The following is a 22170-nucleotide window of genomic DNA, read 5'->3' as shown; positions in this document are numbered from 1 at the left end:
CTATGTCTCCCGGACCGTCTCCCAAGACGGACCCCTGCGGCTCCGTGTGCCGCCCCCCCCCGCCCCCGCCTCAGACATGCTCCCTCTCTGTGTGCCCCCAGGACAGCCCCCACTCCGTGTGCGCCATTGCATGGCCCCCCCAGACAGATCCCCCCACTCTGTGGGCCCCCCTTAGGCCTCTCAGGACAGCTCCCCAGCGCTGTGTACACCTCCATGGCCCTCCGAGACTCCATATGTCCCCCCTGCCCGGGACAGATGTGCCCCCCCCGGATACGTATGCTTCCCCCCTGCATGTCCCCGGCCTGGGACAGCCTTTACATTCTGTGTGCCCCCCTCACTCCTCCTGGGACAACCCCCCCTCTCTGTGTGCCCCCCTCCATAGTCCCCCAGGACATCCCCCCTGCCTCCAGTGCCCTCCCGCACAGCCCCCCGGAACAGGCCCCCCCAGCTCTGTGTGCCCCCCTGCCTGGGACAGACCCCATCACCTCCTCCTCCCCTCCCACCACTGCACAGCCCCCCAAGACATACCCCTTTGACTTCATACTCCCCCCCCCCCCGCCCGGGACAGACCCTTGCTCTGTGTGCTCCCCCAGCCCTGCCCTGCCAGGATAGCCCCCCTGTGCTCCATGTGCCCCCCACTGGACAGCCCCCCCACGGCACCAGCACCCTTGCTCCATGTGCCCACAAACAGGGATCAGGCCGCCCCAGCCTGTGTGCCCCTCAACAGGGATCGGTCTCCCCTGCTAAGTGTTTCTCCCCCAACAGGGACCAGCCCCTAGGGTGACCACCTTTGTCGGACGGAAATAAGGGAAAACCATATGAAAGGTAAGGACATAGCGTAGCAGGTATTTTTCGGGCATGTGTATATTTCTACTGCCCTCAAACATACAGTGCAGTCATCATAAGCTTATTTAAAATGGTACTTACCTGTTTTAAAACATTTCAACACATCTTTGTTTTTTTTAAATCAGTTCATAAAACTCTTTACATGTCCAATCAAAATTAACATTAATTTGAAGCTCAGCTGCACAGGTTTCTGCAGTCTCTCCATATCTGTGTAACAAGGAAAATATTCTTTCCACTACTGCATTTGAGGATGGAATGAACATAATAAATTCCACAAATTTTAAGAAATTGGGAGAAGAATGAGCAGGCTACCATGTTGCAAAGCCCCATCCTTTCCCCTGCATACAGGACTCACTGAATCTTTTTTTGCAGTAAAACATAGTAGTGCTCCATGTGGTTAGCATTTGCTGTTTACTTAGCCAATAACGAACCTTTCCCTTTCCAGAAGTGTTCTAAATTTGTCCTAGCATTTCCTTACCTGTGTTACAAGTGCAAAACCAAAGGGCTGGGGTGGAAAAACTTCTGACATGAAGCAACATCCATGATTTTTATGAGAACCAACAGAGAACCAGTCTAAAGGAACGTCCCCCTACCCGCATCTATCATTGCGGTTTGTTGTCAAACCCTTAAAAAAAATAATAATAAAAAAAAACTAGGATGTGGGGGTGTAAAACCAAGGTATTTATTAAACCATCAACAGTTCTAAACAAGATAAACCAGAGGTGAACTAAATGAATAGGAACACAGGTAAAGCAAGGACCTTCACAACAGGTGTTATAAAGGTAAGTACAGGGCCAGTAGTATGCTGACTGTGACTGAGGGTAAGTTCACTCCCCTAGGATGGGACCCAGGTAAGAGGATGGAGGATCAATGGACCACTACCATGTCCTGCAGCTCTGAGGACTCTCACAATGACAGAACAGCTCTGGACTGCATCCAGGTAGGTGGAACCCACAGGTAAGGACGGACCTCAGGATCATGGAGGTGATGAGAGCTCTGCCCCAGCGATGACTTGGCTAGTACTCCCCCTGCGATGTCATGGGTGTGTGTTTGTCCTCAGTGAAAGAGTGGCAGCTGGTGACACACTCCCTGTATGCAAGTGAGAATTACCTTCCCGCAACCAGATGAATGAGCGCGGTGTTCAGTGTTCTCCTCTGAGGCAACCTAGAGAGCTGCGATGTCTGCTGTGCTTTCCAACGATTGCAGCAGCAGCATCTCCAAACTCTGCCACTCAGAAGGGCAGCCCCTTCCTTCTGACATGCTAGCTCTTATATGCCCTGCTGTTATGCCTACACTGCAATAAAACAGCTGAAGTTGGCCCATGTTAGCTGACTCGGGCTTGGGCTGCAAGGCTGTAAAATTGCAGTGTAGATGTCTGGGCTCAGGCTGCAGCCCAGGCTCTGGGACCCCACAAGGGGGGAGGGTCCCAGACCTGGGCTCCAGCCCAAGGCTAGACTTCTGCACTGCAGCTTTATAGCCCCGCAGCCCAAGCCCAATGAGCCTGAACCAGCTAACATGGGCCAGCTGCAGGTGTTTTACTTCAGTGTAGACATATTCTGACATGCCATCTCGAGGACTTTGACTCCTGGCAGCATAGCTATGAAGCCTCTAGATCAGTGGTCCCCAACCTTTTCGTCTGGCAGGCGCCAGACGAAGAACCACTGCGGCGGTGGAACACCCGCCGAAATGCCGCCAAAGGTCCTAAAGCCCTTTTCACCTAGCAACAAAATCCTGAATATTTCTGAATGGTTCCCAAGCTTATAGTCAGCTTGTCACTCAAACAACTTGTCAGCCTTGTATCCCAGGTGTGTCCTGGTCAGCTCAGACAAAGGGTTGTTGAGCACTGTTTGGTGGGTTACAGAATCAGGTTTTCAGGAAACCTTTTATATTGGCATCCCTCTCCTCTTGCTGTCATCGATCCACATATTACCATATTTTAGAGAGAACTAGGTGGTGCTGCTTATGCAGAATTCTTCTCCAATGGAGTGTCAATTCTGACCCCTTAATGAGTCTGTCATCGTGCTAATATTTTTCCCATGCTCACACATCCATCTCAGTGAGGTCTTTCTCTAAACACTCCACATTAAAAAGTCTTTGAAGTTCTGTTTGGAGCAGAGTAAAGTCCATAGAAAGCCCATCCCACTTTTTATTTTATTTGACACCAGTTTGCTGGGCAGGCTATTACAAAGAAGACCATGTCTAAATGCCTGGCTGATTTCAGATCACGTTGTTGTAACCTGTTTGGTCTGTAATTAGAAGGCCATGTCAAGGCTCACTTGATTCAAGTCAAGGCAGCCTTCACTTCATGAGATGTTTCTATTACAGACAGCTGCAGGCCAGTCACACGGTCCTCTCTTTACACAATCAAAAAGTGTTATTGCTTGGACTTGACCTCTAGGACAGATTCCTGTTTTGATTTCTCCATGCTCTTGATTTTGTTTCCAAGATAGAGGAGTCCAATTTCTCTGCCTTCCGAAGTTTTGGTAGGGACTGCCCCTTATTTGAATTGGCCAGGTTTTTTTCTCCCTGGGTTTTTTTTCTTGTTGAGGCATCTTACGCGTTAGTCATGTTACCCCTAACAATATCAAGAATATCTCGTTCCTTCCTTATTGTAGCGGCACCTTAGCAGCTGCCCAGTAGTTAAAGTTGCACTGAGATTTGCAGTTAAAAACTCTAGTCCTGTTAAAGTAGAACATGAAGTCGGAGTGAGGGTCCCGGTTTCACACAGTCCTCCATGGGCCAGTTGACTTCTCTGTATCAGTTTAAAAAGTAATATCTTTAGTTGAAAAACATTTTTAAATGACCTCTGTAAAAAATGTAGTCCTCTGCCACTACACATTGAGAGCATGCATACTCACCTTATAAACACTAGACCTGTGGCTTTCAACCTTTCCAGACTACTGTACCCCTTTCAGGAGTCCGATTTGTCTTGTGTACCCCACCCCAAGTTACACCTCACTTAAAACCTACTTGCTTACAAAATCAGACATAAAAATACAAAAGTGTCACAGCACGCTATTGCTGAAAAATCGCTGACTTCCATTTTTGCAATATAATCATAAAATACATTGACTGGAATATAAATATTGTACTTACATGTCAGTGTATAGCATATAGAGCAGTATAAAGTCATTGTATGAAATTATAGTTTGTACTGACGTCACTAGTGCTTTTTCTGTAGTCTGTTGTAAAACTAGGCAAATATTGAGATGAGGTCAGGCTTGACAAAGCCCTGGCTGGTATGATTTTAGTTGGGAATTGGTCCTGCTTTGAGCAGGGGGTTGGACTAGATGACCTCCTGAGGTCCCTTCCAACCCTGATATTCTATGAGTTGATGTACCCCCTGGAAAACCTCTGCATTCCCCCAGAGATATGCGTACCCCTGATTGAGAACCACTGCACTAGAGAATGATCAGACAAATTGCACAAACAGAGCTACGGTTAGTGGGGCAAATAGAGGTGTTAATACTTTAATGTTAGTTTCCATAGACTACAGAATATTGAAAGAATTTATGAAGGGAAGATGGGAGCATGGTAGAAGTATATTCACTACATATCAATATATTGGTTTTAAAAAACTTAAAAGATAACCTCAGCAGGAACTGGGAACTTTTTATGCCCCTCAGAAAAATTACTAGATCCAAAAGTACCACAACTCTAAAAGTAAGGCTATGGACATCCTTAATTGTGTGAACAGGGGGTGGGTTGGTTTGTTAAAAAAACCCTCAAAGAAAGGAACAAAGAACTGACAACTGTAGGCAAGCATCACTATATGGGGCATTTTTCAAGCTTTGATGAGATGAGGCTTTTGCTTGTGAGTATGATGGATATTACAGGTGTATTGAATGGGGCCAGGTGAAGACTGTGTTTTCTCTGAGGTGCTGACTGATGCTTAAAAAATATAAAATCCTGGTTCCATTGAAGTCAATGTGAGTTTTGCCACTGATGTAGGTGGAGCCAGGATTTCATCCAGAATGTGTCAGAGAATTAGGGGGCTCAGTAGGGAGCAATGAAGTAGAGTGAAGGTAAGGTGGGTTGGGTTAGAGACTGGCTGGGATGTGCCAGGGATACGCGAGCAATCCAGGCTGTGCATGGAGAGGTGTCAGGAGGGGGAACAGACTCTCCAGAGTGCTGTGAGAGGAGGAGTACAGTTCTGTGGGGTAGCAGAGTTATGTGCATGGGAGCAATGTCTTTAGATATTTATTCACAGGCTTGAATTTTCTTTGTTAAATACAAATATAGGAAATTCACACACAGAAATTCACACATAGCAACCTTATGTTATATTTAACAATATCACAAGTCAAAGTAATGGATACTTATGGGAATGCAAAGAGTTCTCCACTTCCATGTATTCATACCCCATTCTGTCACACCCCACACCTCGCCTTTGCTGCCCATATAACCTTAATTTTGTTCCTTCATTTGTTCAATAATTGAAATATACCAAGTATCAGAGGGGTAGCCGTGTTAGTCTGGATCTGTAAAAAAGCGACAAAGTGTCCTGTGGCACCTTATAGAAAACAGACGTATTGGAGAATAAGCTTTTGTGGGTGAATACCCACTTCGTCAGATGAATGTAGTAGAAATTTCCAGAGGCAGGTATAAATACGCAGGCAAGAATCAGTCTAGAGATAAGTTAGTCCAATCTGGGAAAATGAGGCCCCTCTTCTAGCAGTTGAGGTGTGAACACCAAGGGAGGAGAAACTGCTTTTGTAGTTTGCTAGCCATTCGCAGTCTTTGTTTAATCCTGAGCTGATGGTGTCAAATTTGCAAATGAACTGAAGCTCAGCAGTTTCTCTTTGAAGTCTGGTCCTGAAGTTTTTTTTGCTGCAGGATGGCTACCTTTAAATCTGCTATTGTGTGTCCAGGGAGGTTGAAGTGCTCTCCTACAGGTTTTTGTATATTGCCATTCCAAATATTTGACTTGTGTCCATTTATCCTTTTACGTAGGGACTGACCAATTTGGTCGATGTACATAGCAGATGGGCATTGCTGGCACATGATGGTGTATATTACATTGGTGAACGTGCAGGTGAATGAACCGGTGATGATGTGGCTGATCTGGGTAGATCCTGTGATGGTGTCATTGGTGTAGACTTGTGGGCAGAGTTGGCATCGAGGTTTGTTGCATGGATTGGTTCCTGAGTTAGAGTTACTACGGTGCGGTATGTGATTGCTGGTGAGAATATGCTTAAGGTTGGCGGGTTGTCTGTGGGTGGGTTGTCTGTCTGGACCATGATCCCTCGCTTTCACAGGCCTTGGGAGGCAGGCCAGTCCAGGTACTGCATGGTGGTGTAATATATGTTAACTTTTCCAAAAGTTCTGAGCAACCACAATGCAAACTGGAGTTACTGGGATCTGATCAACGCCTCTGAAAATCACATCCCCACAGTGCCTAAAGCTGGGCATTAAAAAGTCCAGGTATCTAAAATTGAAAATTATAAAATAACTCACCCAAGATCACATAGTCAGTCTGCGATAAAGCTGGGAGTAGAACCCAGGTCTGTAGATGCCTAGGCCTGTGCCAGACTATGAGACCATCCTTCCTCCATTCTGACAGCAACATTCAGATATGCTGCTCTAGAGAGTGCATATTTTCTTTGCTGCATATATGAAAAAGTTTGTATTTGTGGTAGTTAAATAATCTTTTTCAAATGGATCACAATATTTATACATATATTTTCGCAAGGGCGAAAATAGCAATGGCTTCTAACATTTCTTCTTTTAACCAGTCCTCCCCCGAAGGGAAAAAAAAATCACATCTCCTTCAATTTTCTTGGCTGATGTATCTGTACAAACAGCCTACAGGTAGCTTTTCTGGCTCTATAATTTATTTATTTTAGACATATATGTTGGCTCCTACCACAAAGGCACCCAGGTGTCTTACATCAGTGAAAGCAGTCATGTAGAAATTTACAAAACATAAGCCTTTGGTTTGGTAATCACATATCTTCCTCACTAATGGCCTAACTGGGAGGAAATCAACAGGAATTGTGGGTGCTCAGCAACTCTTGGGGGCCCAGCTCTGCAACTCTCACGCATGTTGAATAGCACTTTCATAAGGGTTGTAGACTCAGGCCCAGAATCAACACCCCCATCCATGTTCCATTATAAGAACAGATCAGTCAATATCTTGAGTAAGAAATGAAATTTTGGACAAAATGTTGGTTTGTTTTTAAAACAAATTCTACAAAAACCTAGGACTAATACAAGTGTTTCCATGAAGACAACCTCCCCCCACCCTCCAAATATCTGGTAGGAATAATTTGATTTAAATTAATAAGCTTTTTTTTAAATCTAAATATTACAACATTTTGCATGAGGAGAAATTGAAATTCACTAGAAACTGACTATAAAGAAAAGTGAAACTGGATGGTCTATTATCATTGGCCAAACTGAGAAAAATGCAAAAAAGAAACACAGATCTTAACTGGTGGCAAGTAAGTTAAATGTTGAGAATTCTTTCAGGTGTAATCATCTAAGGCAGCGGTCCCCAACCTTTTTGGCACCAGAGACCGGTTTCGTAGAAAAAAAAAATTTCCGCGGACCAGTGGGATGGTTTTGGGACGATTCAAGCGCATTACATTTATTTTTGTACTTTTATTTCTATTATTATTGTAATATATAATGAAATAATTATACAACTGACCATAATGCAGAATTAGTGGGAGCCCTGAGCTTGTTTTCCTGCAACTAGACGGTCCCATCTGGGGGTGATGGGAGACAGTGACACCTGAAGTGTGTTGCTTATGTCCAGTCTACTCCGTAATCTCGTTTTGGTTGCTGTCACTGCAGAAAACCCTGCTTCACAAAGATAGGATGTTGAAAATGGAAGTAAGCTTTTCAGTGCTTTTGTGGAAATCTCAGGATATTCCGCCTTGACTTTAATCCAGAACGTATGGAGATTTGAAGTCGTCTCAAACATACTTTTAAGGCCACCGTCATTTGTGATCTCAAGCAGTTGATCCTCTTCTAGCACGGATAAAGTCGAGTCACCTGGCTTATTCACAAATGGGTCGCGGATCCATTCCTTCCCAGTTCGGGGGTCTTTTGTGGTTGGGAAGTAATGCTCAAACTCTTTTGAAAGCTGAGATAGGTGATCATGCACCAGCTGGGAAAAAGAAGGCCCTGGCTCAGTCTCTTTCAAAATCTCTGCTAATGTTTGAAACATGTCAAAAATCCCAATGTTCACTCATCGCCCCCATAATTCTAGTTTGGCTTTGAATGCAGCCACTTTATCTGCCGACTTAAACACAGTTGTCGTTCTCCCCTGAAGTGACAGATTGAGTTCGTTGAGCAGGTTGAATATGTCACACAAGTAAGCAAGTTTTATGACCCATTCTGTGTCATTGAAATGTGCTGCCCGTGGTGACTGTTTTTCTAAAAGAAATCTCTGGAGCGGCTCTCGTAACTCAAAAACTCTGGCCAGTGATCTACCTTTAGAAAGCCATCTCACTTCTGTGTATAAGAGAAGACGTGTGTGCTCTGCGTCCATCTCACAGAGCTGCGCGAACAGACGTGAGTTAAGGGCATGTACTTTAATGTAGTTGATAATTTTAATCACATCCTGCAAAACTTTGTTAAGTTCAGATGACATTTTTCGGCTAGCTAGCATTTCTCTATGGATGACACAGTACGTAGACTCACATTCAGAAGCGACCTCCTTGACCCGAGTAGTGAAACCAGAAAGCCGTCCAGTCATGGCAGCTGCTCTGTCCGTGCATATAGAGACACAAAATGACCAATTCAGTTTTCCTGACATGTAATCATTCAAAGACTTGAATAGTTCTGCAGCTGTGGTGTTGGTTGGCAACAAAAGTGCACATAACATATCCTCATGCACATCCTCCTGAAAAATATATCGCACAAAAACAAGCATTGTTGCCTTGTTGTCAACATCGGTAGACTCGTCAACCTGGATTGCGTACCACGGTGACTCATTCACCCTCTCTAACAATTGTGCCTCAATATCCTCTGCTATTTCATCAATTCGTCTAGTTATGGTGCTAGCCGAAAGAGGAACACATGCCACCTTTTGAACTGCAGCCTCTCCTAAAAGTTCACGACAAATGTCCTTAGCAGCAGGCAGGATCAACTCTTCACCAACAGTAAAGGGCTTCTTAGCTTTAGCAATGCAGTTAGCCACTAAGAATTATGCTTTCAGTGCAGACACATTTGATGAAGTGGTGGCCTTCAGTAATTGCTTCTGTTCTTCGTGTTCACGTTTTTTTCTTTTGAAAAACTCCAAAGGCTTGTCTTTTAATGCAGGGTGCTTGGTCTCCATGTGGCGAAGCAGTTTTGAAGGTTTCATGGCTTCGTTGGATAGCCGGTCACCACATATTATACAAAGCGGGCATGGAGAATGTGAGTCACCTGTTGCAATGAACCCATAATTTAAGTAGGACTCTTGGTATTTTCTTTTAAATGCAGCTTTCTTTTTGTTGGCCGTCTTAGAGTCTTCTGCTGTCTCATCATTGGGTCTTTCCCCCTTTTCAAAGAAGCTTTGCAGCGACATTTGTTTTTTACTCATTTTGGCGAGGGTTAGCTTGTGGGCTTACCAAAACTGTGCGGGACAGAGGCATGGACAGAAGTGGTAAATAAAATAATGGGCGGGCCACGTGCGGACTAATATAAGTGTCGGATTCTGACTTAAAGCCTGCCACCAGATGCCTCTGTACAATTGAAGTACATCAACTCACTTGCCACTATAAAGCCTGCCACCAGATGCAGCTTAATTGTCACTTGCCACTCACTGATAGGGTTCTCATATTAGTCTGCAAGCGATTGATTTATTATGGTCTCTGTGCAGTGAAACCTCTGCTAATGTAATCTGTTTTTGCAGTCGCTTCCCAGCGCTAGCATCATGGCCTCAGCTCCACCTCAGATCATCAGGCATTAGATTCTCATAAGGAGTGCAAAACTCCCTCCATCGCATGCGCAGTTTACAGTAGGGTTCGCACTCCTATGAGAATCTAACATCTGACAGAAGGCGGAGCTCAGGCAGTAATGCGAGCAACGGGGAGCAGGGCCGCCCAGAGAATTCAGGGGGTCTGGGGCAAAGAAATTTTGGGGGCCCCTTCTATAAAAAAATTGCAATACTATATTCTCCTGGGGGCCCTTGCGGGGCCCACGACAAATTGACCCACTTGCTCCCCTCCACAGGCGCCCCTGGGAAAAATAAACCTTCCACATTTTGGCACAAACCCAGTTTTGAGAAAACTTCTTTACAAGGTATCACTGGTTCTCAGCATCAGCTAGTGCTAAAAGGCACTAAAGCTCATTAAAAGGGTTGGACAAATATTTTCCATCAAAACTTTTTCTGGATCGAAAACTAGGGCTTTTTAAAAAGCAGAAAAAAATCACGGACAATGTCTGCTTTCCTTCAAAAATTGTTGTGGTTTTTTTAATTGAAAAGCTGAAATTTGTCTGCCAAAACCTGAATATAGTTTGAGGTTTCAGAAGTGTGTGGCCAAATATTTGCTGCTTGCTGTATTTGATTGTTTCTTTAAGCAATAAAAAAAATTCTGCTTAAAAAAAAAATCCCAAACTTTTGAACCACCTCAGCTTGTAACCAAACACCTGAGGCCATCCAGGCAGAGATTTTTCCAGGTTTCTGATACTCTGCTGGCTTCCTTGACTCATATCTGTCTCCATAACTTTGGGTTCATTTAGGTTAGAACATAAGAACAGCCATACTGGGTCAAACCAAAGGCCATTCTGCCCAGTATCCTGTCTACTGACAATGGCCAATGCCAAGTGCCCCAGAGGGAGTGAACCTATCAGGTAACGATCAAGTGATCTCGCTCCTGCCATCCATCTCCACTCTCTGACAAACAGAGGCTAGGGACACCATTCCTTACCCATCCTGGCTAATAGCCATTAATGGACTTAATCGTCATGCATTTATCTGTTTCCTAGAGACTGGCTCCATGGAGTCCCTCACAAACTGGAGACGGTTACTGTGGGTTTTTCTTTACTATAGCTTATGTACATACTCCACGAAGTGAGTATTTGAGCTTGTTCCAGAATCTGGGATGAGCCTATGTTGTCAAAACTGAAATGCTCAAAATAGCACATGCATGTGAATGGACACGGTGCTAAAACTAAATTAATCCAAGGGTTCTCAAACTGGAGGTCAGGACCCCTCAGGGGGTCACAAGGTTATTACTGGGGGTCGTGAGCTGTCAGCCTCCACCTCAAACCCCGCTTTGCCTCTAGCATTTATAATAGTGTTAAATATATAAAAAAGAGTTTTCAATTTATAAAAGGGGGGGTCGCATCAGAGGTTTGCTATGTGAAAGGGTTACCAGGACAAAAGTTTGAGAACCACTGAATTAACCCCTCTGAAGCCTCAGGGAATGCAGGGGAGGGGGGGGTCTCCCCTGGTAGGGTTGGGAAGGATATTGCTCTTCTCATGTGATCCTTCCCCCCAGTGGCTAATTTTAAATGAAGTTCCTAACAGGCCGAGGGATCAGTAGTGACCATGGTAAAGACATTTGTTTTTAAAAATAGATTATTTTAACCTGTCTCTTTAATGACTGTATAACATCAAAAACCAGGTAACTGGAGGGAAGAAATCATCATTCCTTCTTTAACGACTGTTGTTAATAGTTTTTTATTTTAAAATGTTGCTGTATTCTGCTATAATGGATATTAGCAAAGAAGCATGACTTAGGAGCTTTCTTAAGTGTCAAAATAAATAGAGTAGGTGCTATGTTTGCCAAGTGTAGTAGATAGAAAGCAGCCACCATGGGGCACCCTGGGACAGACTATGAATGTGAGTACGGGGCCTTGTTCATGGAGATCACTGAAGTTATACGACAGCCCAGCAAAAATGACTTTGATACATGTCCAGCCAGGAAATCCTGGCATTTCAAGAAATGCCATGTATGTTAACCTCGTCTCTGGCCCTGTGTGGTTCTTCCTGAGCTGCTACAATTCCATTTTGAACAGTCCATTTAAATTAGTGAATGTACTTAGTGTGTTTGGCAGCAATGTAAATATGCCTGAAATATCTGTAAACTATTAAGGGGCAAGAGGTCTGTCTTAAACCAAAGAAGAAAGGTATTTCAGGGTTTAAGATACCACTCTAAACTCTTCTTACTCCCATATATGCATTATAATACAACAACACTGTGGGTTCTTTCTTCATACTCTCACTATTAGTCCTTACTCAGGGGAAGTTTGAGTAATCTTTGGGTAAAGATTATGTAAAAACCAAGGCCATGTCTGCTCAATAGCTGCTGCAGTAGCATAGCAACGGCACAGCAGCTGTGCCGCCATAGTGTAGGTGCTTTCTACATCAATGGAAGGGGGTTTTCTGTTGGTGCAATTAATACACCTCTCCAAGAGGCAGTAGCTACGATGATGGAAGAAATCTTCTGCTGACCTAGCCACATCTACACCGGGATTAGGTTGACTTAATTATGGTGCTCGGGGCACGAAATTTTCCCCAGCCCAGAGCGACATAGCTAAGTCAATCTAATTTTTGAGTGTGAACCAGGCCTTAGGAAGGAATTCAGGATTTGGCTTTATATGCCCAGAACATTGGATAACTGGGCTTGCTGTTGCTTTGGGTAGATATTTAGGGCTGGATCCTGGCAATACATCCAAATGTCTGTGTGCCACAGACAATTGCTCGTATGCTTTTTTTATTGCCTGGGAAAGATGAGTAGTAAATATGTGGATCTGTGGATCTCTTAGGTTTGCACAGTTGAGTTCACAAATCTCCTGCCTTTCCCCCGCTCCTCCCAACACTTCTAATTTATACTAGGACTGTGGATTAATCACAGTTAACTCAAGTGATTAATTAAAATTTGTTAACTGCGATTAAAAAAATTAATCGCAATTAATCGCACTGTTAAACAATAGAATACCAATTAACATTTTATTAAATATTTTGGATGTTTTTCTACATTTTCAAATATATTGATTTTCTATTACAACATAATACAAAGTGTACAGTGCTCACTTTATATTATTTTTATTAGAAATATTTGCACTGTAAAAATAAGAAAATAGTATTTTTCAGTTCATCTCATACAAGTACTGTAGTGCAACCTCTTTATTGTGAAAGTGTAACTTACAAATGTAGATTTTTTGTTACATAATTGCACTCAAAAACAAAGCAATATAAAACTTGAGCCTACAAGTCCACTCAGTCCTACTTGTTCAGCCAATCGCTAAGACAAACAAGTTTGTTTACATTTACGGGAGATACTGTTGACTGCTTCTTATTTACAGTGTCACCTGAAAGTGAGAACAGGCATTTGTATGGCATTTTTATAGCCGGCGTTGCAAGGAATTTACATGCCAGATATGCTAAACATTCATATACCTCTTCATGCTTCGGCCACCATTCCAGAGGACATGCTTCCATGCTAATGATGCTTGTTAAAAAAATAATACATCAATTAAATTTGTGACTGTACTCCTTGGGGGGAGAATTATACGTCTCCTGCTCTGTTTTACCCACATTCTGCATATATTTCATGTTATAGCAGTCTCAGATGATGACCCAGCACACGTTCGTTTTAAGAACACTTTCACAGCAGATTTGACAAAATGCAACGAAGGTACTGATGTGAGATTTCTAAAAATAGCTACAGCACTCGACCCAAGGTTTAAGAATCTGAAGTGCCATCCAAAATCTGAGAGGCGACATTGTAAACAAGAAGCAGGCAGCATTATCTCCTGCAAATTGTAACCAACCTTGTTTGTCTGAGTGATTGGCTGACCAAGAAGTAGAATTGAGTGGACTTGTAGGCTCTAAAGTTTTACATTGTTTTATTTTTAATACAGTTTTTTTTGTACATAATTCTACATTTGTAAGTTCAACTTTCATGATAAAGAGCTTGCACAACAGTATTTGTATGAGGTAAATTGAAAAATACAATTTTTTTGTTTTTTACTACACTGTAGTAAAAAATAAACATAAAGTGAGCACTGTGCACCTTGTATTCTGTGTTGTAATTGACATCAATATATTTGAAAATGTAGAAAACATCCAAAAATATTTAAATAAATGGTATGCTATTGTTTAATAGTGCAATTAATTGTGATTAATTTTTTTAATCGCTTGACAGCCCTAATTTATACCCATGTCTCCCTCTTATCCTCACAATGGATGATAAAGTTAAAGAAAACTAACTGCCCAGATCTTCCTACTGCCTTACGCTACACCTCTGGTGGAATCTAGCTATAGAGGCAGTGTATCTGGCTTTGGAAGAATAACCCAAGTGCAAGGAGGCTGGCCGCTGCTTCCTGCAGCTCCCGTTGGCCGGGAACGGTGAACCAAGGCCACTGGGAGCTGCAGAGGGCTGTGCCTGCAGATGGCCAATGTCAGCAAAATGTCTTGCGGCCTGCAATCAGATTACCCTGATGGACTGCATGCAGCCTGCAGGCCACAGGGTGCCGACCACTGGGGTATAGGTAATGGCTTCCTGCTATGACTAAGTGAAGTCATGCATGGACATGTGACTTGCCCATGTGACTCCAAACACCATGTTGCTACCTGTAATTTTCCACAGAGAGCTTTGTTTGAAACTAGATTTCCCTCCACATGGCAGAAGCTATAAAAGGCCCTGGAAATTTCTCCATTTTGCCTCTTTTCTGCTCCAGCCTCTTTCCTGCTTGTAACGGGTTCGGCTCACCCCTGCGGCGCCTCCTGCTGGTGACTCCGGGAATTAGCTCTATTCCAGCGCTGGAGTGCCCTCTGCAGGCTGGTGATCCACCTGTCCTCTGGCCCCCGTGTCCCTCCCTGGACCCGGTGCCCTTTTACATGGGGTGCTGCCCCCTAGCAGTAACCCCTTTCTCTTAGGGTCTCCCCTCCTCAGGGAACCCTCACCCTCTATCCCCACCTTGCCTCAGTATTGGCTACTGCCAGTCATTGTCTAGCTCCACACTCTGGGGCAGACTGCAGTATCAGCCTACTCATCACAGGCAAAGGCGTTTGGACCTGCTGCCCTGGCCTACCCCTGGGCTGCCCTCTGCAACCCCTAGTACCTGTTGGCCCACTGTTAGGCCGCAGTCTGGGGCTTTCCAGGCTGGAGCTCCCCAGCTCCTCTGCCTTTCCCCAGCCCTGCTTCACTCTAGGTACCTTGCCTATAGCCCCTGCAGCCAGGCCCTTCTTCCTCTTCAGGCAGAGGAAGACTGTCTGTATGTCTGGCTTCCCTGGCCTTTTATAGGGGCCAGCTGTCGCTCAGTTTGGGGCGTGGCCTCACCTGCAGCCACGCCCCTAATCAGCCCAGCCTAAAGGCTGTTTTCTCAAGCCTAGGCCCCTTCCCAGGGCTGTTTTTAACCCCTTCAGGGCCGGAGCAGGGGTTCACCCTGCTACACTGCTCAAACCTCTGGACTATGAACTTATACTAATGGGAACATTCTAACCAAGGGACTGAGGTCTCTCCAATGATTTGGAAGCAACCAGAGATTTGACTTAAGCCAGCAGTTTATTCCATCACTGCTACAAGCCTGAACCAAGAACTTTGCATTTATAGTATGTATTTGATTCCTTTAACCAATTTTAATTCTCACCTTTCTTTCTTTCTTTCTTTTTATAAATAAACCTTTAGATTTTAGATACTAAAGGATTGGCAACAGCATGATTTTTGTGTAAGTTCTGAGTTATATGTTGACCAGGGTATGTGGCTGGTCCTTTGGGAATCAGAAGAACCTTTTGTTTGATGAGCCTGGTTTTAAAGAACCACTCATCTTTAAATCCAGTGGTTTTGGTGGTGATACAAGGACTGAAATACCTAAGGAAACTGCTCTCCTGACTTCTTGTTAGCCAGTATGGCGAGACAGAAGTTTACTTTTATTGTTGGTTTGGTATATCTTATGGAAGAATAACCACCAGTTTTGGGTTGTGTTTGCCCTATTTCTCAGTAGTTTGTCCTGAATTTGGCATTCAGAGTTGTGACTCTCAAAGGCACGGCTACACCTTGTACTGTGCAACCCTAGACTAAAAGCAATAAATCCTACATTAGCAGTGTGAGTCCCCCCAGACCTGAGCGGTCCTGTGGCTGCCGTTTTAGCAGCTTGTCGGAACCAGCCTTTGCTGAGGTGTAAATAATAATCCTTACCTTTAAGTAAATGTTAAGTGCTTCCCACTCTTCGGCCTTGCTGCTGGGATGAAAAGGCATTAATGTCAGAGAATAATTGGATTCTGACCCCAGCCAATTCTCAGAAAGCTGGATGGAACATAAGGGAGTTTTAAGCCTTCATCCAGCAATTCCTCCACCAGGATAAACAACCTTTCAATCTAGTTAACCTTCTTACACAGTGGTCTAGTTATGTAAACTTTGCCATGAGCATCTATCATTGTCATCCAGTAAAGGGTACTATGGATGCATAATAAACCAGTTGCAGGTTTCACATGGTAATATTCTGTTTCTGAGAGAGGTGTGTCTGTGACTCTGAAATACCATTTAGATTCAAACCAGTGCAGCGCATGAATGAATTTTCTACAATTGCTTTGTTTTCAAAGGAAAGTTCTCTTCGGACACAGGAAGACAAACCATAAGCCAGATTCTGATCTCATTAACAAGGTGTAAACCCAGAATAATTGTTGAAGTCAATGGAGCTAGTCTTGATTTACCTGAGAGGTGAGATCAGAATCTGGCCCGAGGGGTTCATAACTGGGATGATTAGGTCTATTATAGCAGTGGGGTGACAATACTTAGATACATTTATTAGTTAATAAAATCTATGTTTGCACCTGACATAGTAGGTATTATTATTAACTTTATTATAATAGGGCAAACTCACACAACAGATTATTTCTAGAAAAGTGATTCAGCAAACCTCACTATTAACTGTACAAACACCCTTATAGAGTTATCACCATAAACTTCATTTGGGACCTACCAAATAAACCACTGTAAGTAGTGCTATCTATCCTCACAGTCCTTATCCACAGAAAAAGCAGGCACAACCCTTGTATGCTGTGTTTACACGTAGGAGTGGCCCACGCCAGAGGACCATGTTGAACTCAGCCAGGTGCTCAGGGTTTCCCTAGCTCAACAGTGGCCTTCCACTTGTCCACTGTCTCTTCTCTCACAAATGGAATGGCATTAGGACCTATTGGAAAGACATTGTGGCCTGCAAGATGATAGAGGGATGTTCAGGGTCCCAACCATCACCCAAGCATGCACACCACCCATGGTCACTTGTGTTCAGTTCTTAAGGAATGTTGTACAGAGATGGAGCAGCAGTTGGTTAGAAACCTTCAGCGTGGGTATTTGGTCGTGGTTAGAAGGGTTTTTTTGATGCATGTAGGGGGATTGGAGCCATACAGGGCACTAGCTGAGTCTCTTGGTGGGCTGGCTGTGTAGTCCTATAGCAGGAATGGATTGATGGGGGGACCTTTTCCTTTGATCGAGGTACTGTGAGGATGTGCGGGTCCCGACCTGGACCCACAGGCTCTTAGGCCACTGCCCCATCCACAATACTACCTAATGGCTCTACTAATCATTGGAGAAGTGGGAGCCCTAAAGCCTTATGCTCCACTAAAGGTACTGCCCGCCAGGACCTGATTGGAGGAGCTCCGGAGTCCCTGATTGGGCTGAGTACACTATTTAAACTAGAACAAGACACAGGAAATTGTCTGTGCAACAAGGTGGATCCTGGCTTGCTGCTTCTATAAACCCTGCTGTCTGCCACCTGGCTCCCAGCCTTGTCCCGGATTCCTGACTTCCACCCTACCATGTTCCTGGCTCCTGCTCTCAGCCTTGTTCCAGCCCTGAACCCTGTCACCCTGGTTTCCAACTGCTCCATCTCTGACCCACGGCTTTGGCTCTTTGGCTTCTGACTCAGCACTGTCCCTCGGCTTCGGCTCCTCTGTCCTGTCTGACCACAGCTCTGACACCTGGCTCCTGACACTGGTATTGCCCATTGGCTTCCAGTTCCTGAACACTGTGCTGACCATCAGGCCACACTGCCCATGTCCTGGTGGCTGACACTGGTCTTCCACAGACCCTGACAGGTACTTCCTTGAGAAAGGCAATCGGGTTGACTCTGCTAGGGGGCTATGTTTGAATCCTAATCTTCAGACACTACTTTATGATTTGTATTATGGAAGCCTCTAGGAGCCCCAGTCATCGACAGGACCCCCATTGTGCTAGGTGCTGTACAACCTCAAAGCAGACTGGCATTGCTCCCAAAGAGCTTGCAATCTAAGCACAAGTCAAGAGACCAGAGATGGATTCAGAGAGACAAAGAGGAGAGTACAAAGAAACAATGAGACAGTAATGGTCAGCAGGATGGCCTCAGAACACCAGCTGCCATTTTTGAGGGGGCTTTGTATGGGAGCAAGCACGGAAGGGCTTGTTTGAAAATGTAAGAAGTGGGTGATGGAGGCTGGCCTCATGGGGAGATCGGAGATGGGAGCTGACATTTCAATAGTGAATGAGACGTGCTAGGTATGTTGAGGATAGGCTATGAAGGGCCTTGTAAGAGAAGACAAGCAATGGAGAAAAGGAAGCTAGTGGTGGGATGCAAAGAGAGCGGTAATACAGGCAAAATGGTAAGCTACAAAAATGATCTTTGCAGCAGCATTCTGAATGGATATGAGCAGGTCAGGATTGCATTTGTCAAGGCCAGAGAAGAGGAGGCTGGAGTAATTGAGACATGAGATGATGACAGCCTGAACAAAAGTTTTAGCTGTGGGATGGATAAGGAGGGCTGTATCTCAGAGGTGTTATTCAGAATGACTCAGAAAGTTTTAGACACCTCCTGGACGTGAGGGTCTAGAGCAGGGATAGGCAACCTATGGCACGCGTGCCGAAGGCAGCACGCGAGCTGATTTTTAGTGGCACTCACACTGCCCGGGTCCTGGCCACCAGTCCGGGGGGCTCTGCATTTTAATTTAATTTTAAATGAAGCTTCTTAAACATTTTATAAACCTTATTTACTTTACATACAACAATAGTTTAGTTATATGTTATAGACTTACAGAAAGAGACCTTCTAAAAACATTACTGGCACGCGAAACCTTAAATCAGAGTGAATAAATGAAGACTCGGCACACCACTTCTGAAAGGTTTGCCGACCCCTGGTCTAGAGAGAGGGCTGAGTCAAAGATGACTCAGAGATTTTAGTTTGGATGGAAGGAGAGAGGTCTGGAGTAGAGAAGTAGATCTGTGAGTTGTCGGCATAGAGATGAAAATTGAATTTGTGTTTGCGGATTAGACTCCTCAGATGTGAGGTGCAGAGGAAGAAGAGAAGGGGCCCAAGGACAGAACCCTGTGGAAGGTGCAATTAGAGAGGTCAGGGGAGAGAGTCTTAGAAGCCAAGGGAGGACAAGATATCATGATCAACAGTTCCCAAGGTAGCTGACAAGTTGAGGAGGATGAGAACGGAGTAGGGTTTGCTTCAGCTTCTGATACTCGAATGAAGGTGGTAAGTATGTCTTGACTCATGTCTACCTTATAACTGGACTGCAAGGGCTAGCTAACAGTTACCTTTGGGTAGTTTGTTACTATAAATTTTGGCCTTTCGTCCATATGCTCTGTGTTGTATCGTGTCTTCATTCTGGTGTGTCATGAAATTGAAATCCATGCAATGTACTCTCTGTGGGTATTCTTTAAAAAGAAGGCCCTAGCCACACTGCATGAACTTTAAAGATGCCATGGTTCTTTTTACAAGAGCCATGTTTGCCTCAATACGCTTCACTCCTTCCCACAATGCTGTGCAGAAAGCTGAGCACCAGTTGTCTATCTGGTTGTTCTACCCCAGAGGTGGCTGTGTTTTGGTGGTGGTGTAGGTATTTTGGGATAAAAGATATCTATTGATGTAACTTTTATTTTAATTCTCCAAAATAAATCACCTGTTTTACACCATTCAACTCAAACCAGTAGGAAACTACTCAAAGACTGAAGGAATGAAATAAAATGCTAAAGGAAATATATTTTGGAAGAGTTTTTTAAAAAAACAATGAATGGGAGGGTTTGATCAAATCAGTCCAAGAAATCCTTCTCCTGTGTTGCTATTTCCTCTCTACACTCTGGTGCTCACCTCAGACCTGCCTTGCAGGGAGTTTCCCTGCTTTCACATCCCTTCCTCTCCATGTGCTCCAGTCCCAAGTCAGACCTGTCCTGTGGTATTACAGGATTTTCTTTGATTTTTCTCTTCCTATTTTGAGCGTTGCATTGCAATCCAATCAGTTGTTTTCCCTTGTTTTTTCTCCTAGGATGCGTCTCCAAAGCCCTCATCGGTGTCCTTCAGGACTGACAATTTTCCTGATCATAAAACAAAGGCTCTCCACCTCAGGCTGTCAGTTGGCTCTTTGGTGCACATTCTCCTTCTTTGGACTGGCTGTGGTCTGAAAGTGACATCAGCCTGCTGACTGGCCGCTGAGCTTTGGAGCTAAGGCTGCCTTGTGCGTCAGGTAATCCAATTGAGTTCTTACATGCCCACTGCCCCACAGATTCCCATTCAGCCAGCTGCTAAAAGCTGACTGCTTCAACTGGAGGGTGAACTGTCCCACCCCCCACCCCAAAAAAGAGGGAAGCATAAACAACATGCAGCAGCCATGTCGTTGCCCTCAACTCTAACCTAGGAGGTGCTATGCTGGGCGTGCAACTGAGCGAAGGGAATTTATTGTTCACTTGCTTAGCCACTTGCCAGACTACTGAGTGCTTAGTTACGAAACATAAACAGAGCAGCAAAAAGAAAGAAATAAAAAAACAAACCAACCCTGCACTTCACTGGGAAGTTTGTGGCTATGAAGACTTAGGCTACAGGTTTCAGGGAAAGATATCCAAGATTCTGGACTATTTTGGATGCAGCATCTGTCCATCTGTTGCAGGTAGTTTCTTGTATGTTTATCTTCATATCATTATTGATTAAGAATTAGGAGGCTTCGTTGCTTAGGACAGCAATATTTCATAGCTACCCTGGCTTTTAGAATAAAGATAATTTCTTTTCTCCCAGACCATTAGCTGCTTAGATTGTACAGGATGGTTGCTTGTATTAAACACAGTAATTTAGGATGGCCAGATTTTGCTCAGCTCCCACTGACTTCAACAGAAGTTGGAAACATCCATCCCAGGGCTGAATCTGGATATAAATCTTTAAAGTGAAGGAAAAGAAATTGCTGGATGTTATTTGTTCTTTTGGCACAGATAATGCTGAATAATTTTGCATTTATATGACATAACTCAAAAAGCTCCATAAAACCATTTTAAATTATATTTTCTGGTCTCAGTACCCACAATATAATAATAATAATAATGACTGTAGCTCATCTGTCAAACTCAATGGGAGACTCTATTATTACTGTTCATGGACTTGTAATGCACAATAATTTTTTTTAACCATTATACTACAGACCCAAGAAAGGGAGGATGTGTTTTCTAGTGGTTAGAGCAGAAAAAGCACCAGAACTCCCAAGTTCTGTTTCTATCTCTGCTACTGTCTCTGTACTTGGCCATGGCCAAGTCGCTTAACTGCTCTGTGCCTCAGTTTCTCCATCTGTTAAATAAGGCTAATCCTTATTTTCAAGGATGTTGTGAGGTATTATACTACCTAATAAGTGTAAAACATTTTGAAATCTTTAGATGAAAGATCCCCAAAGGAGTGCAACTAATAATTATGCTTAGCTCTTGACTCTTATATCCAAAGATCTCAAAGTACATTACCAAAGACAGTAAATCTCATGGTCTCCATTCTCAGATGGAGATACCAAGGCATAGAGACTTTCCCAAGCTCACAGAGCTGATGGCAAAGCCAGGAATATAATCTTTGTCTCCTGACTCTTAGTCCAGTGTGCTATCCAGGGGATGACACCATCTCATTGCAAAGAATTATTATGATAAAGGTGTTGGTAAAAGACAGCAGCCTAGAGGGAAGAGAGGTGGATCTTTTGATGCATAAAACTCCACAAATGGAAAAGAGAAATAATACTGTACTATGTGAGTTCTACTGCCCTATCACAGCTGGCCTTGTAGGGATGGGGAGCAAATCTCTGAAGGGTTAATCTTGGCATGCGTTAGAATGTGGATTTAACGGTTGGCCAACAGCTAAATAGGTTGCTTCAAGGGTTCTCCTTTTACATCTGCTCTTTATGAGAGATGTTTGGGGAAAATAAAACAATGACAGGAGCCAGTCCTTAATAGACAGATATTCTGAGAGGACTTTGGAATTAATGTTATTTCTCCTTTACTTAGGTATTGGGCCAAAGGGGAGGTGGGAAGAAACTATTTTTAAAGGCACAGATGTTTTCTATTTTCTCCCCTCATGATGGCACTAAAGGGCATTGTTCTGGGGATAATTTCAACCTCTGCAATGTATTTTACCTTCAACTACTGATATGTACCATCTTTC

The 22170-nt window shown here is 43.9% G+C and overlaps 1 long non-coding RNA gene across 2 annotated transcripts; it reads left to right on the top strand.

The window, feature by feature from the left end:
* The first annotated feature begins 11 nt into the window (after positions 1-11).
* Positions 12-20341, top strand: LOC123374813. Of its 2 annotated transcripts, XR_006581208.1 has the most exons (5): positions 12-825; positions 1686-1786; positions 9118-9213; positions 19036-19245; positions 20036-20341. It is a non-coding gene; the product is annotated as an uncharacterized LOC123374813 (long non-coding RNA). The 2 variants fall into 2 exon arrangements; XR_006581209.1 differs by lacking the exon at positions 9118-9213.
* The last annotated feature ends 1829 nt before the right edge of the window (positions 20342-22170 follow it).

Source organism: Mauremys mutica, chromosome 7 (assembly GCF_020497125.1).
Source record: "Mauremys mutica isolate MM-2020 ecotype Southern chromosome 7, ASM2049712v1, whole genome shotgun sequence".
NCBI classification, from domain to species: Eukaryota; Metazoa; Chordata; order Testudines; family Geoemydidae; genus Mauremys; species Mauremys mutica.
The sequence above is the reverse complement of the archived record's forward strand: the minus strand, read 5'-3'. Positions and strand labels throughout refer to the sequence as shown.